The sequence below is a fragment of the Solea solea genome, chromosome 3, assembly GCF_958295425.1.
Source record: "Solea solea chromosome 3, fSolSol10.1, whole genome shotgun sequence".
NCBI lineage: Eukaryota > Metazoa > Chordata > Actinopteri > Pleuronectiformes > Soleidae > Solea > Solea solea.
Window position 1 is genome coordinate 27,246,421 of NC_081136.1, and position 12,144 is coordinate 27,258,564.

The following is a 12,144-nucleotide window of genomic DNA, read 5'->3' on the forward strand; positions in this document are numbered from 1 at the left end:
TGATGTCATTCTCTAATGCCGGCACAGTTTCCACACTGCATAATAACTTCTGCTGCCAGAATGATGGCAGCTAAAGGACCAAAATAAGCTGCTCTCCTCTAAACAACCTCCAAATGTTGTCAACAGGACACTGTTGACAACATTTGAGCTTTTTTTTTTTGAGCTTTTCTCACACCAATCTTACCACTAACACATAGAACGAAACATACAATGCTTCGACATTGTTCTGAGCATGTCTGCCTCCCTGTATGTCAATGTACAGTTAGTTACAGTACCTGTAAAAGTCCAGCAGGGGATGTCTTGAGTCAACAAGGAAGTTCCAGGGGGAGGGAGAGGTACCAGGAACTTCTGAGTCTGCATTTTCCTCAGGTAGAAACTTGCCACCATGGAATTGTACTGTTACCAAGTGCACCTGATGGAAAGACAGAAAAAACCAGTCAAAGGTTTGAAGAAAGACCAGGCTAGTGTCTGGACAAGTGGCTCAGCCAATAAGAGCGCTGCTCGATGAATCCAGTTCTCCCAGGCTCAAACCTCCACAAAAGTCAAAAGCTTTAAATAAAATATCCATGGCGCTGCTTTTGGCTCGATCAGATGTCTAAACGAGTGGCTCAGGTGTGGTGAGAGGGCTGCTTGGACGTTCAAAGGGTATGAGGCATGGTTTTGGTTCTACCACCCAAAGTTGAAATGCACCCAGAGAGATCAACGTTCCAAGGGTGATTTGGAATTGATGGCACACTGGGTTTGTTAACTGCTGAACGTGCAGTTGTGGTTCAGGTGTTCCCTGGAGCAACACTGCAAAACCATGAGACTTTGTCTCAGACACGTGTACTTAAAAATACATTTGTTGACACTGTATTGACACAAAGTTTCCATACGGTCACTTCCCATGTAGACCCCATTTGTGGTCAGGGTAGCAAAGTATAATCCGCATTTCTGACTAAACCAAAATAATAATATAGGATAATAATACAGGCTAGCAATAGAAACAGGCCGACACAGACAGACCTGGCAACCAAGCGAGGACAGACAGTGCTCAGAGACAGAGGTGCACTTCTTACTACACTGCCACACATACAAAGACTTGAGAGACTCGTTTTTCCCCCAAATCTGCCAACAATACATCGAATTTGAAAGCATCCCAGACAAGTAGAGAGCAGCACAATATGTGTCAAGCTGCCAGCGACTGAAGGACAGCCAGTGGACAAGAGAGAAGAGCAGCTAACCTACTGAACAGCTACTCTCTGTATGTACTACTCATAATATCTGTGTTTATACAGATACTGTACATATTGTATATCATGTAAATAAGAGTGTATGAACAATGTTGATAAATATGCACGTTACCATGACGATAAATACCCTTTTGATTTGATTTCACATCCAGGCCAGCAGGTGGTGGTTTTTTTTCTCTGTTTTAGCAAAAATTTAGAATTTTGAAATAACAACAATTTCAGCTGCCATTTTTCTTTTATTTGAAAAATGTATTTGATTTCTTCTATTTTTACTTTCCATGACTTGGTACATTCCACTCCTCACCTCTGAGTCAATCTTTTTGGAATGTTCCACTTTCTTTGTCGGAGGCGGAGCTTATTCTACGTAGCTTCTGCTACGGAGCTTCTTCTACAAGGACGAGGAGCAGCGGGAACAAACATATGGTAACTGTAGCTTAAAAATGATCCACACATTTCTTAGATTCTCTGTTGACGCTCTGTTCACACCTGCTGTTCACATCCAATCACAGGTGTTCAGATTACACCTGCTAGGCTGCTACTGCTAATGTGACGTCACTGCTCCACAGCAAACACACGATCACGTGTAACCATGCATGTGTGTGTTTTCAAAAAACCGACTTAGTGTCAACTATCTAATTATATAGTATGACGTCATACTGTCAAAAACTGTCCAAATATTATATGTCAAAAATATCCCAGTATAATGTCAACAAAAAGTTAAAATATGAACTGTTTAAAGGTGTCCCAGTATAGTATGTCGTAATAAATTACGACAATTATAAACTGTCAAACATGTTAAACAATGTCCAAATATATAGTCAAAAAAAAAGTGTCACTAGACCATTCAAACTGTTAAGAATGAGTATCTAGTCTGGCCAGTAGGGGGCAGGTTAAGTAAAAAAAAACTGTTCAGAGCAGTGGTTTAGTAGAATTTCAAAATAAAAGTGCCCATGTTGATATATATAGTTGACAATAAAGAGGTTTTCATGTATTTTCCTCACATTTCTTCACTCATTCACTGCAGTGAGCACATTTGAACACTTTAAAGTGGACACTGCTTTGTCTCATCATGTCCTCTGACTGAACACCTGCAAACAGCTGCAGTTAAAGGCACAGTTCATGTGTTTTTAAAGAATTAAATCAAGCTTTCTGATTTTACAGCTTCTTAAATGGCAACTGTTTTCTTTGCTCCATAAAAACAAAGAAATCATTCAAACTCAATCATTTTTGCTTTGTGAACAAAAACAACATGTTTGACAACGTCATCATTTTCACCTTTAAAAAACACTCACCAACATTTTAGCACATTTTATGGACTAAACCATCACTCTTTCACCTGTGATTTCATCACCTCACACGGACGATAACAGCACTTGTCAACAGAGCCTCTGTTTAATGTATTCACATAATTTTTGACGAGTCAAAGAGGTAACATTCAATCAATAAATACACCATTAAATAATGACTAATGTGTCTCACATTCATTCACATTGGAATTAAATACATACACGTCTTATTAAATGTGTCATTCATTCAAATACCAAATTCATTTAATGTAAAAAAAAACATATAGAATTACTTAAATACTATTTAATGAATTATTTCATGATTTACTGCAACACAGGACCATGAAATAATTCATTAAATAGTGAAGAAATTATATGTTTTTTACATCAAATGAATTTGGTATTTTAATGAATGAATGTCACATTTAATAATGAGACATTTATGTATTTAATTCCAATGTGAATGAATGAATGTGAGACACATTTGAGTCATTATTTAATGGTGTATTTATTGATTGAATGTTGCCACTTTGACAATTTTAACAATGTAAAAATTATGTGAACACATTAATCACACAAAAGTCTAATTCATGTGCTCATCATTTTTAAGCAGCAGTTACTGGACACCTGGACCCAACTGTGTGGTCAACAGTCCAGGGAGTGAACCCCTATCAATTTTGTTTGTCTTTTCATGGCATATTTTGGGGAAAAATATAATAAAATGGTATAACCCCCTTCTGTTATCTTTGTGGGAGGCCAGGGTAGTACAGCCCAGCCCCAACCTCCCACAACTACAATCACAGTGAGAGCGCGCGTAGTTTGGCCCCCGGCGCCAGTATAGTATGTCACCTGATCATGTGTCAGAGTCTGAGACTGAGACAGAGATGACAACCACATTTTATAATCCTATTTTCAATACTACCAGTCAAAACCTCCTGAATAATTAATGTTCAGAGCAGTCCTGTGGTTGTGGACCAGAACCTGTCGACTGCTGGAACCTACCTTGCCATCTTGCAGGTTCTAACAACTGCTGAATTTAAAATAATAATGGATGAGAAACACCAAGAAATTCACCTTGACAGTATCAGCACAAATAGCTCAGTCTGTCAAAAGATGGCTCTTGTCTCTGAGGTTGTGAGTTCAACTCTTGCTGTCAACTGAACTTGAGCACTACTTTCAAACTTCAGAACAAAATAAGAAGTTAAAAATACCAGCAAGGTCTTGTTCTGCAGTTCAGTAAGAATAGCTCCTGCTGGAAGAGTAGGACTTGTATGTCAGTTCAAGTCTTATGAAGAACTCTAGTGTTTGAGTTCAGTGTTCAAAGTAAACAGTCAAAAGCTCTAAGAGAACCTCAAGAACCGTGAAGAGCAGGTGGCTCAGTGGACAAGAACGCTGCTGTGAAGTCCTGAAGTTGTAGGTTCAGTTCTTGTGAGGAGCAGGTGCTTTTAAAGCTCCACATACAAACTCAAGATTAAAAGCAGACAGCAATCTTAGACAAAGGCGGCTTCAGTGGTGTGGTGGCTTTGTTCCAAACCAGTTGTTGTGTCTCAATAGTGAGGTGGCAGGTTCAGTTCCCGACCTGGCAGAACCAGACCTAAACTATTGCTGACTGACACAACCACACAGCAGGGGCAGGTGACCATTAGGTCACCAGGGGACCAACCCCGAGTGCGTCGTACCGCCCAGTCAAGCTTCCTGGGAATCTGAAGAGCAGGGGACCAACCCCGAGTGCGTCGTACTGCCCAGTCAAACTTGCTGGACAGTCGAAGGCACAGCTAACAGCCACACCTGGGCAAGCAGAACAGGTGCAAGCAGAACAGGTGTGGCCATCCAACTGTCTTAATGCGCTACCTTTTGCTGAACTGTGTAATATAAAGTATTTGACCTTTGACCTTTCCCTGCCCCTCCTCTCGCTACCTGCCCTGCCCCTCCGCTCCGCTCCTCACCTGCCCTGCCTCTCCTCACTTCACCTGCTCCAACCTCACCTCTTGCAACCTGCCCTGCCCCACCCCTGCAAGGCTGGGGAACTGAACCAGTCACCTTGTAACTCACACATTCCTATGGTTGTGAACAAAACCACTGCACCACCAATTCCTACTGTAATTAGGACTTTCGGTCTCCTTTCAATCTTCACTTTGGATGTTGACCTTTAAAATATCCTGGCTCTCACAAGAATTGAACCTATGATCTCCAGACTTCACAGCAGTACTCTTGTCCACTGAGCTACCTGCAACTTCTCTCCTACAGGTTCTCTTAGAGCTTTTGACTGTTTACTTTGAGCATTGCACTCAAATAGTTCACCATAAGACTTGAACTCATAACCTTTGACATACAAGTCTTATTCTTTCAGTACGAGGTATTCTTACTGACCTGCAGAACAACACGCTGCTGGTATTTTTAAATTCTTATGTTGGTCTGAAGTTCTAAAGGTGGAGGAAGTTCAGTTGATTGCAAGAGTTGAACTCACAACCTCAGGGATCCAAGACAACTTTTGATGGTGTGAGCCATTCTTGCTGACGATGATTCTCTGACTTACTTGGTGTACTTAACTTTCTCGTCCAGGTCAGAATTTTGAGAATTATGAACCGGAATTTGGAGAACAGTCACAGGGGGTTAATCATAAGACTTGAACTAACGACCTCAGACATACAAGTCGTCCAAAATCACCTAAAAAAGTCATAGTATAGTATGTCTCCAAAATCAGTCAAAACAGTCATAGTATAGTATGTCGTCCAAAATCAGTCAATAAAGTCATAGTATAGTATGTCGTCCAAAAACGGTCAAAAAAGTCATAGTATAGTATGTCGTCCAAAATCGGTCAAAAAAGTCATAGTTTAGTATGTCGTCCAAAATCACCTGAAAAAGTCATAGTATAGTATGTCGTCCAAAATCACCTAAAAAAGTCATAGTATAGTGTGTCGTCCAAAAACGGTCAAAAAAGTCATAGTATAGTATGTCGTCCAAAATCACCAAAAAAAATCATAGTATAGTATGTCGTCCAAAATCACCTGAAAAAGTCATAGTATAGTATGTCGTCCACAATCAGTCAAAAAAGTCATAGTATAGTATGTCGTCCACAATCAGTCAAAAAAGTCATAGTATAGTATGTCGTCCAAAATCACCTGAAAAAGTCATAGTATAGTATGTCGTCCAAAATCACCTGAAAAAGTCATAGTATATAGTATGTCGTCCAAAATCACCTAAAAAAGTCATAGTATAGTATGTCGTCCAAAATCACCTAAAAAAGTCATAGTATAGTATGTCGTCCAAAATCACCTAAAAAAGTCATAGTATAGTATGTCGTCCAAAATCACCTAAAAAAGTCATAGTATAGTATGTCGTCCAAAATCAGTCAAAAAAAGTCATAGTATAGTATGTCGTCCAAAATCACCTAAAAAAGTCATAGTATAGTATGTCTTCCAAAATCACCTGAAAAAGTCAAAGTATAGTATGTCGTCCAAAATCAGTCAATAAAGTCATAGTATAGTATGTCGTCCAAAAACGGTCAAAAAAGTCATAGTATAGTATGTCGTCCAAAATCGGTCAAAAAAGTCATAGTTTAGTATGTCGTCCAAAATCACCTGAAAAAGTCATAGTATAGTATGTCGTCCAAAATCACCTAAAAAAGTCATAGTATAGTGTGTCGTCCAAAAACGGTCAAAAAAGTCATAGTATAGTATGTCGTCCAAAATCACCAAAAAAAATCATAGTATAGTATGTCGTCCAAAATCACCTGAAAAAGTCATAGTATAGTATGTCGTCCACAATCAGTCAAAAAAGTCATAGTATAGTATGTCGTCCACAATCAGTCAAAAAAGTCATAGTATAGTATGTCGTCCAAAATCACCTGAAAAAGTCATAGTATAGTATGTCGTCCAAAATCACCTGAAAAAGTCATAGTATATAGTATGTCGTCCAAAATCACCTAAAAAAGTCATAGTATAGTATGTCGTCCAAAATCAGTCAAAAAAAGTCATAGTATAGTATGTCGTCCAAAATCACCTAAAAAAGTCATAGTATAGTATGTCTTCCAAAATCACCTGAAAAAGTCAAAGTATAGTATGTCGTCCAAAATCAGTCAAAAAAAGTCATAGTATAGTATGTCGTCCAAAATCAGTCAAAACAAGTCATAGTATATAGTATGTCGTCCAAAATCACCTAAAAAAGTCATAGTATAGTGTGTCGTCCAAAAACGGTCAAAAAAGTCATAGTATAGTATGTCGTCCAAAATCACCAAAAAAAGTCATAGTATAGTATGTCGTCCAAAATCACCTAAAAAAGTCATAGTATAGTATGTCGTCCAAAATCACCTGAAAAAGTCATAGTATAGTATGTCGTCCAAAATCACCTGAAAAAGTCATAGTATAGTAAGAGTTTTAGAGACAAACAATGATTCAGCACATTCACTCTCACACCTTTATTGTGGGTCCCATCTGCATTTACTCTGGCACAGTGGTATCTACAGTGAAACCTATCTCACAAGTGTTATCTTTATTTTGAGACCAAGATCCTTCACATAGAGCTTGTAATTGCATTTCATTTTCGAACAGGGACCCAAAAAGAGGGTCAGGGAAGAAGAGGTTAATTAAAAAAAAATCAATTATTATTTTTTTTGCATGTGAGTAACAACACATATCAGTGTCCTTGAGGGGAAAAAAGCAGGGAAACGCAGTGAATTTAAGTTGAGACCTTAATTGGAGTGAAAACACAGCCTTCTTCTTGCCTGAGACACTTATCACACAAACTCTTTCTTCAAACCTTCAAAGCTACACAGTTAGGAAGTTGCCTTCGTTAGAAAGTCTTTCTTTGAGGTCTAGAGTTTTCATCCAGGGTGGCACCATCAGTTTACTTTTGAAGCAAACAGTAAAACTTTGATAATTTCATAAATTCTTAGAGCATTATGGCCAATAATCTGTAACACCCACACTGTGCCAAGATCACAGTGCCTTCATTAGGCAGATTTGGATTTCTTTTTAATGCTTTACCATCATTACAAAGGTAATAATCAGACATATACTGTATGTATATAGAAAAGTACACAATAAAACTAGGTTCTCCATTTAAAAAAAAAAAAAAAAAAAATGGATTCATGACAGTTACCACCTTACATTACATATGAATTCAAGCCCAAAAACCACATATTTCTTCTTAAGTAGTGATGTTTCTTGTGCTCTCCTTCCTGATTCTGGCACACTTGGTAATATCCTGTCTAATACACTCATATATACAGAGCATCATTAAAAAAGATGTCACGCCATAAAAGTCTCATCTCAAAAATTATTTCAGCAAATTACTTAAGATGCAGTTTTTTTCCCCCCAAAGATTTCATCAGTCATTCCTTATTTTGAACACGATGATAAAAAGGGAGAAGAGGCTCTGGAAGTGGACATTAATATTAGGTGGCTGATGCACATTAAGAGTCCATAAAATCATCCCATATAAGAAAGTGCCTGCACTCAGACTATAAAATAAAGTAATGCGATGCTGAGATTCAAAATAAAATATAGATATGCAAGCATATGGTACATTAAATATATATATATATATATATATATACATGTATGTGTGCGTGTGTGTGTGTAGCATCATTTTGGCAGATGGCCATCCATTTACTTTATTTTGCATGATTTAAGTGTGAGAAGATTTACACGTAGGATTAATGTGTGACAGTTCACATGGAGCAAATTATCACATGGCAGCACTTCTCAGTCCTTGTGACTTTGGATAAAGAAACGACACACGACGTTCAATCGGTTGTATCTGGCATCTGTTGTTTTCCTCCGGGTAGAAGTTTTTACTTAAGAAATAAAGACGGAGCAGACTGAAGATGACTCGGAGAGGGAGAGTAAATGTGGCCGATGACCAAGCAGATGTTAGCCTTGTCGCAGGGTGCGACTTCATCCGGTCCCTTCAGTCAGGTTTCAATGAGCAGAGTAATCAGTTTGACACGAGACAAACAATTACAAAAGCCCCGTCAGTGTTTGAGCGACAAGCATAATGTGATAGATCTGAGAGCGGTGGTGTGTGAGGGACAGGCGTGGCACGCAGCGGGACAGCTCGGCCTGCAGGCTGATCCCTGATCGAGACTAGAGAAAACTGGCTCGACGCCCCCGACGCGTCACCCCTCTGCTCACATGAGACGCTCACCGGCAGAAGCAGCTGGCCTACTTTCACCCCCCCCCCCCCCATCTCCCAAAATTACAAGCATTTATTTACTACCCTGGGAAAATTGGGAATATTTGTCGTCTTTGTTAATGGTGTGAGCTCAAAACAACGGAAGAACTCGACAAAATTATAAAACTCACAATAAATTTTTTTAATTCAGATTAAAGCTGTGTAAATGTGTAACGTTTAGTCAGTTGTTGATTATTCTGCTTCGATTTTTTTTCTTCATAAACAAACGACGTAACCTTATTTGTCTGCTGTGTCATCGGAAAACAGGCTCTGACCAGCAATACTATCAGACCTGACTTTTTGTGTTGACACCAACCTGCATGCTGTTGTCTCATTGTATTAGTACAATGTTGCTGTTGCTCTCACGCGTCTTGTCACAAACACAGCGTTCCTAGGAAACAGAGACAGAATCATGTGGAACTGATTGATTCCATCAGTTGACAGTGGTTTGAATGACATTTGTTGACATTTAAAACGTACGTGCTATACAGTTTCACAGCTGAGTACATGTTCCGCACACTTGCGCTCATGTATTATGTTTTATGCAACTCTCAAACAGGTCAAATGGCTGACATTTATGTAACAGACTGCGAGGAACATGATCGTGATATGACAAATTACAAGAGTGGAAATGATTGGAATGATCGTCAGATGCTCATGTGTGGGTGGGCCAACCACACAAGAGGAACACAACTTCTCACAGCAACTTAAAAAACCATGTTCACTGAGCAACAGTATCAAAGTGAGATAAAGAAGCCCGTGGGCGCTTTGACGTCATCCCACAAAGTATATCATTTTTTGAGGGGAGGAAAAAAAAAACCTTGTAAAACTGTTATTTTCTCTTCCCATCAACACCCTAATGCACACATGCAAATATTATGCTAATGGTATGTTAATTGGTGGGGTAGCTGCAAAGCAGCCCTGCTGTTCAAATGACTGGTGAGAAAATAGGTGGGGTCAGTCGCAAGCTGTAAAAGCAGCTCCAACACAAATAAACAAAACCCTCAGGGATTAACAGAACAAGGGCCAGTGATAAACGGATGAGAAGAGAGACAGGGAACACAACAGGCTGTGAGCGAGGGGACGGGGAAATCAGCTCAGAGATACATGGAAATGCGGAGAAGCAGAGGGACAAGGGTAAAGGGAAGAAGTGGAGGAAGGAGAGTAAATGGGTTTATGTAGGAGACACAGGGATTAAGATGGGACACGGTGTGGGAATAAGAAAACAGGACAGAGGTGTCATGAATGAGTAAGACATTAAAAGGTAAAGGGAGTGTGAATAAAAGGATGAAAAGTATTAAAAAAAAAGAAGACGAAGGGGGTAGAGGTAAAGACATTTGTATGAAAACCATGAAGAACAAGGAAAGGGAAACGGATTCCCTTAAAGTTTTCAAGATTTAACTGAATGAGGAAGTCAAACTCTTCTCTTGGGAGAAACTATTTAGTTTTTATTCTTATTATATTTGTTTATTTATTCTATTATCTCACTCGTTTCAATGCCTTTATTTCCCATATTTTTATGTAAGATGTTTGTTTGAAAACTGCAAAACAAGAAGGAATGAAAACGAATGGATTTCATTAAGCTGCACAGAAACACTTGAGAAAGCACTCTTTACGCAGTGACAATACACTCACCTGTATCTCAAGGTTAATAACTGTTTTGTTGTTTTAAACCCTGAATGTGAATCATCACAAAAACCAAATAATATCTGTTATATTATGGCTCATAAGAATTTCATCAAAATTCACCCTTTATCTTTTGAGTTACGCTGCTCACAGACATGGCCTTACATATATTATAACATATAACATTATGCTTGACAAATAATAAAAGAATATATGGAAAAAAAAAACAAGTTAAAATATGTTCTACATGACGAGATTCACACGAGTATCAGATATATGGCCGACCATATGTGTTTGTGGAGGAAAGGAAGGAGCTTTCACCTCTTTAGGGACCTATAATATTTGTCTGCACATACCTTTACATTTAGTATACACACATATATACTATTTTATCAAATGTATACTATGCATGAAGTTGTGAACACTATCTGGTAACATCAACAACTGGATAAAACAAAAACACAAAACACCACTATCATTGTGTCCATTTTAGATTTCCATTTCATGTTGTGTGACAGAAGACTTACTGCTGCCGGCGCTGTTGTACTCGTGACTCCTGCTGGGCGTCGTCTGGATGCTTACGTTCATATTCCGATCACAATGTGCTCGACGTACAAGTACAAGTACAAGTACATTAACATGTACTTCTGCTCTCGTCCAGGCAGTTGCTCCAAGATACAGGTCACACACACACACAGTGAAAGCAGGTGCAGTGTATTCACAGGTGTGACAAATCTGGTGTAACGAGCTTCACTTGCACATGTGACATGTACAGTGAATCTCTGCTGTCCCTGTGCTCCTACTCAAGCAACATGTCACTGACGTGGTCAAATTTGAAAAAAATGTTTTATTAATATTATTTATTTTACTTATTATTACTTATATTATAGTATATACTATAATAATAATAATAATATAAACTGAGTAAAATGTAGCTGAGCGTTGGGGAGACTCAATCCAGACAACACAGATGTTTGTGAGAAGCAAAAACTAGAAAGTAAAGAATTTAAAGTTACAGTGAACGAAGATAGAAATAATATTTTGGGGAAATCTTCCATACAATTATCACGAGATTCATGAAGTCTGTTTTCTGCCAGGAATTCTACTCTCCCTTATCCCATGTTACAACATATAATTGTTTGGAGTATTGAGAGTTGTGACACATTACTGTGCAAATACCCTAAATAAACAAGGCGCCCGATCGTTTTCTTATAAATCTGTCAGGGGCTTTTATGGCACCAGGCCTCCAGTGCCTCTGGTCTTTTCCTGTGTGTAGTGTAATGTGTAAGAGCTCAGCGGGCCCTGGCAGGAGCGACGCTATTTGGAAACTGTGAGTGTCCGCTCCATGCCAACCAGCCACAAGATAAACCTCCCACCCCTACACCCTCTCAGAAAAATAAATAAATAAAAAAAAATCATCCCCTCTGGAACACCAAATGGCTGCCAGTTTCTCAGACAGCCCACTGCTGACCCCTTCAGGCCAGGAAACTGTCGTCCAGCCAAAGAGCCAAAGTGCCCATGAGGCCTTGATTCCCCGCTCTGACTATAAGACGGCTGTGTTGGCTGTTTATTGAGGCCTGGGACAGTTCGGCAGAGAGAAACAGGAAAGAGTGTGAAGGGAGATTTAAAAAGCCCTCTTGTATTCGTCTCTTCACTTTGGAATTCGATTTTTTTTTTTTCATGACAACACCGATTCCCCTTGGATGCATGCTCTCCAGACACCACAAGCCATGCAGCAGACAGTCATGTGTCCTGACAGTTGACTCAGAATCAGAGTGGAGATGAGCTTGATTTTGCCAGCATTGTTTTAGTTAAGAGAAGGACAA